We start from the raw sequence: 6,380 nt of genomic DNA, 5'->3' as shown, positions 1-6,380 counted from the left end.
GCTGCACACATCTGAATATTTGGGTTGAAGTGTTCTGGAACAGTGTTGTAAATACAACTTAACCACTGATTTCTAGTCCTGTCCTCTTTTGGAAGACCAAACAAAGTAGTTTCGCTTTCGCCAGACGCCACAAGAAAACAACAAACTGTGCTAATATACACCCACGATGTCATGTAATACTGAAAAATTATAATCCAAACCTTTATCTCCATACTGAAATCCCAGATAGTCTGACAGTGATTCAGCTCAAACACTGTGAGCACGGAGACTGTAGTGTGCACAGCACATGTTTAAATGCTTAGCTTAAATATCTAATATTAATTAAATAGTGCTCATAAATGGCTGTTGAGACAGTATTCTCAAGTGAGATGGGTAGAGGCTTGGACCCGGAAACAGCAGTCCTTGCATCAAGACTTAACAAGAGGATTCTCCCCAAGCGTCATCAGAGCCAGAACACCATTCAGAGCAGAAGCCAATTTTCAGTTTTTGATTAAAGATTACAACGGCAGACAGTTTTTTCAGTGTATTGCACGGTTCAATTGTTCACCACAAGACTAGTAATGTGCACTAACACATAAGTAGGGTTATTTTTGATTTCATGACGTATCATTTTCAATACCATTGGCAAAACTAACACATACTGTATACTGCCATATAGATATTTTAATATTACATTTTTTTTTGTCCATCCATTTTTTCAAGGCAATCATTATTTCAAGCTTTGAAAGTCTTCTAAAAAGACACATTTGCTTTATATGATGAACAGATTATAATATAGGCTTTTATTTACATATAAATATTGATCAATTACCATTACAAAAATCTCCATCTTAAACATTTGCTCATTCTGTGTATTTGTGTCTTTAAAATAGGGTAACTTTGTTGCAAAAGCTTCCAGCACAAGGAAGCTTGATTTCAAACTGAACTGAATTTACAAAAAAAAGACAAGTACACAGTCAGTAATAAAATTATAAAACATATGACCTCAGTCCAGTTGTATTCGAAAATATAACACTGAATTTTTATAGGCAGTGATTTAAGAACAATATACAGTATGTTAGGCCTATATATTTAGATAAATGTACCATCAGATGGCTTTGACCCTAATGTCTGTAACAATAGTGATGCAAACTAGGATAGTTAGATGTACAAATCAGACAAATATCCCATTCAGAAGCATTTCTAGCATAAACTTGCATTGTAAAGAAATTAAAGTTCCATCTTTGATTGTTGAAAGACTTTCTGGTGCATTTCACTTACAGCCATTACAATTTCCAGTAGGGTTTTCATCGGTCAGGCGTGGATCTATTCTATAACTTTTGACACAGTTTAATCCAGGAGCAAAGAGAAATCATTTCTACTTTAAAAGCACGGAGAGATCGCGATTGCACACAGTCTGCGCACAAGCCATGTCGCAGTGAGAGGACAGGCAGCTCATGTGTAAAAGTTAGGCCTATTTGAGAGCTCGCGTTCAGTTTTCTGCGATTACATGGCTGTGTTCTCATGTCACAATAAAGCGCTCAGGAGGCGATGTGTGTCAAACCCGCTGTCGGAGAGGAAAGAGAGATGCAGCTTGGAAAAGTGGCGGGCCCAGTGCTGCCAACTGCTTTCAGTTGAAAGTAGCCCAAACTAGTAGCTAAATGTCACTAGATGACATCACAATGGCAAATTCACTGATCTATATGAAGATGAACGTAGATCAGCGGGCAAGATGAGAACTTAGATGAGGTTTGTCCAAGAAGTTGCTATATTTGTCCCTAAACGTTTGAAAAAAGTCTCAAAAGGGGCAGGGAAGTCGCTAAATCTAGCTACAAAGTAGATAAATTGGCAACACTGGCGGCGGCTTTTCCCGCTTCAGATATCAGGGCTTCTATTGGTCTGTTTACGGTCGGATATCGGCTTCTGAAGGCCGTCAAAGGTTTGAATATCAATTCAAATTGTGGGCGTACTCAGTAACGAACTATGATTTAAAAGTAGATTATTTTGCTTAATTTGTACTTAAGTACAAGTAAAAGTACAGCTTTAAAAATATACTCAAAAAAGTACAAGTACCCGAAAAACTACTTAATTACAGTAACGCCAGTAGTTGTAAATCCTTCCCTCCACCACATGCTGCTTTAGTGGCGGTGTTCAATAAACATTTTTTTGTCAACACACTTGTTTCATTTCTATAGGTTTGTAACATACAAGTTGCTTCAGAGGCATAAGGTATTGCACGTATTACACACAAAAATGAAAAGGAAATTTACATTTGGTACTTAAGTCCTTTTAAAAGCAAGAACTTCTGTACTTTGACTTAAGTAACAATCTGTCCTTACAACGTTCCCTCTATGGAGTAATATAAGTAATGGAGCTGAGCACTGTGTCCAGCTCTGCTGTTAACACCCTTCATGATATTTCCACACAAATGGCAGACTGGCTGAAATAAAGCTAAATGGTCAACTGACGATTGTGTGTCTTGAGCAAAAACTGGCCTGTTATTGTGGATTGTTGCTCTTGATGTAATAATAATTATTAATGTTGATTAATAAAATACATTAGAAAATGTTTCTGAGTCCGGGGAAAAGGCACATCATGTTCTTGTAAGCTACACAGACAAAACAAGGTGAGAACAGTTTCTCAACAGAAACGAGTGTGATTAGTTTCAGGTGATATAATACAAAGAATAGTGTTATAAATGTAGATACATTTTTTAAAAATACAAATATGAAAAGCTTTCGAGGATTTACGAAGCTGATGACCGTTAAACGCCTCATCACAGTCTTGTGAAGAGGCTCCATATCGGGCTGCAAACTAGACAGCACATTACCGCCACCTCCCGGGACCTGAATCAGAGAAATGAATGCATCATATCCTCTCATCATCAAATCCTCTTAAAGGTGACCGATCATGAAAATCTGACTTCTCCAGGTTGTAAGTGCTATAATCATGTCTCCGGTGCATCTACCAACCAAGGAAACATGATAAAGATGAACCCAGTAACTTTGTTTTGGGAAGCCTTTTTCTGCAAGCGAACCAGCACGTCTGATTTCACTCCCTCTGTGACGAGGCAAAGGGATCTCATTATAATATCACCGCCCCTTAATCTGTAAATTTCCACCCACGGCGCCGTTATTGTGTTTTCACAAGCGACAACGGTGTAGCAGCTCTAATGCCATGATGAAAGTTTGAGCGAAGCATGCTAACTGTTCAGTGTTTGGCTGCAGAGACGAGCACTGAACACTGTTTAGAGTCCCAGCCTCAGAGACGACAGAGCAGTGCATTTATTGATGTATTTACTGTATATTGCTGCTGCCACACAGATCTAAAATAAACAAGTGATTTATTTCCCAGCTGTTTACCTTCACAGACATAACCCACTGTTTTTATAACTCGTGGGTTTTTAAGGTAAACGTGTGTGTGAATGAGAACTTAGTTTAGTGCTCGCATGCTGTGACAGCCGCTTTCTGTGCGTGTGTTTCCGATGTGTGCGCTCAGAAACCGTATATCAGAAGTTTAAACTCATATGGTTTAAAACACATGATTTCAGCTGATAAACATGATCATCAGAACCAAAACAGATGTTCTTAGCAGGTCCGAGCTGTAATAGCGCAGCTCTATTCTGGAAAAGGGGGCGGGGAGCAGCAGCTCATTTGCATTTAAAGAGACAGACCCGAAAAACAGCATGTTTCTGCTTCCACTCAAAATAGGCATTTTCAAAATGATATAATAAATTATCTGTGGCGTATTTGGAGCTGAAACTTCACAGACACATTCTGGGGACACCTGAGACTTATATTACATATTGTGAAAAGGGGCATAATATGTGTCCTTTCTAACAACTGCAGATACATCTTCTGGTGTGTTCACTCGCATCCCATTCCAGTATATCCTTTATTCCTGTCCCTGTTAATCCCACTTTTCCTAATTCTCCCATCACGTTTTCCTCTGCTCTGCATATTGCTTGTGAACAATAAGCACGTTTCTAAACAATATTCAAACCAAAAAAAAAAACTTGGTTGGGTGCTTTTCTATAATGTATAGTGAACTATTCTTAATGTGGTTATAACTATTTCTTCTTTTCTATTCCCTCCTCTGTTCTTACAGCACTAACTTTAAATGCCTCCATTTAATCTCTCTATCCCACTGCCATTGCCATTCGGCTTTCCCTAATATTTACTTCTATTTGTTTTCTTCATTGTCTTTGGTGTTTTACAGTAGTTGGCATCCAAAATGTTGCATTGCTGCCATCTGCTGTCTAATTTTAACATCACTTGTTAATCAATTTCGTCCCTGCAGCCCCAGCACTCCTTAGGAAATTAATCAAATGTTTCCTTCCTTGCTCATCGTTCCCACATTCTACCATATTTATTTTACTTTATACTTTATTATACCTATTTCCCGTAGCTGATTCTTCAGCTCTTGCCTTTCTTGTGTAAATGTCCTGTGTGAGACGTACTACAGCAGTGTTGGGAGAAGGAGAGCAGAAAGAATGTAAGTTCAATCATCTAAATCAGAGGGTCTAGTGCAGGGGTGCCCAAACTCGGTCCTGGAGGGCCAATTCAAACACACAGATGACGTTCCTGCAGCGAACACTGAGATCAACAACACTGTGACAAAAAAACTCAGATTCAGGAATTTTTACTATACTAATACAGTATGCCTACATTAAATTACAGATACAGATGTATAATTCAGCAATGAACTTCTGGGAAAACAATCATTTTCATTTCACTACTGTAAAGTCATCTTGCAGTAGATGAAAAGCACTAGAAAAGCTCACATACCAAAGAATTGTATGAACTTGGCTTGCACCACAAAAAAGTACAGTAAAAAATTACATTAAAAAAGCTAATTTGGCCAAATGTCATTCCAGTATACAGCACTACAGCAGTTTCTTGCTCTCCTGACACAAGACTATATCTCTAGCCAGTCATTCTCAGTTCTGCTAAAATACAGTACACATAAAAAATGGTTAGAAATCAAATTTGACACGCTTGAAGGTGTGCTACAGTTCACTGTACATATATATAGTGGAATGCCCCTGATCTAATGCACTGGTACTGTACTGTACTGTATGTGTAAGTATAAAGCCCTGTAGATGACTGGCTCAGCTCCAGCTCTCTCCGTTGTTAGCACGCACAGATTCTGATTGTGTCTCATCAGTTTTGCTATCTAATGTGTAACTTACTCACTGTTAAACTTTTGAAGAAATGTGTCTTTGTTTTGAAAACTGAATTAATGGTTTGGGGAAAAAAGTGGCAACTAAAATCAGTTATATTAACACTCGAGAAAACTGCAATACGACTAGATTCTTACCCAACTCTGCTATTAGTCTCTGTGATCGGCATCTTATTGCTCTCATGTTATTGTCAGGGCTTATATTCATGATGAAAGAGGTGCGAGCAAACAATTAGACATTCTCAGAGGACTTCTGAGAAATCAAATTTGACACGCTTGAAGGTGTGCTACAGTTCACTGTACATATATATAGTGGAATGCCCCTGATCTAATGCACTGGTACTGTACTGTACTGTATGTGTAAGTATAAAGCCCTGTAGATGACTGGCTCAGCTCCAGCTCTCTCCGTTGTTAGCACGCACAGATTCTGATTGTGTCTCATCAGTTTTGCTATCTAATGTGTAACTTACTCACTGTTAAACTTTTGAAGAAATGTGTCTTTGTTTTGAAAACTGAATTAATGGTTTGGGGAAAAAAGTGGCAACTAAAATCAGTTATATTAACACTCGAGAAAACTGCAATACGACTGCAATTCTTACCCAACTCTGCTATTAGTCTCTGTGATCGGCATCTTATTGCTCTCATGTTATTGTCAGGGCTTATATTCATGATGAAAGAGGTGCGAGCAAACAATTAGACATTCTCAGAGGACTTCTGATTTAGCTGAACAGCAGTAATTATCTGATTCACGAACTAATGTAAAAACAATTGGTTAATGCACTGAGCCGCTTTGTGGTTTTGACTCAAAAGATCCGGTTCAGAAGTCATTTGTTAATGAAGCCGACCTCACTGGCGCCTGCGTGCGCCTGCAACCATCGTGCCGTTTAAAACACCTGTTTTTGCCATTATGTTTGCGTTACTCTGTCATCGCCGCGGCTGAAAAGTAGCACATGAAACTCTGCTTGCATTTCTTTTATTCTGTGATCATTCTGGGGTGGCAGTTGGTAGACCCGCCCCTGCTACTAGGGCTGTGGTTAAAGCTTTAATGCAATTCATTTCTATTTTTGGTATACCTAAGATTGTTCAGAGCTTGATCACTTTCATTTAGCATTAACACCCCTTATATATGTATATATGTATATATATACATACTCAGACCAACACAAAATACTGACCGTTCTTAAAGCTACTTTTTCTAAATCATGAAGAAAAGTTTTAAA

The sequence above is a fragment of the Sinocyclocheilus grahami genome, unplaced genomic scaffold (genome assembly GCF_001515645.1).
Source record: "Sinocyclocheilus grahami isolate Dianchi unplaced genomic scaffold, SAMN03320097.WGS_v1.1 scaffold1031.1, whole genome shotgun sequence".
NCBI lineage: Eukaryota > Metazoa > Chordata > Actinopteri > Cypriniformes > Cyprinidae > Sinocyclocheilus > Sinocyclocheilus grahami.
The sequence above is the reverse complement of the archived record's forward strand: the minus strand, read 5'-3'. Positions refer to the sequence as shown.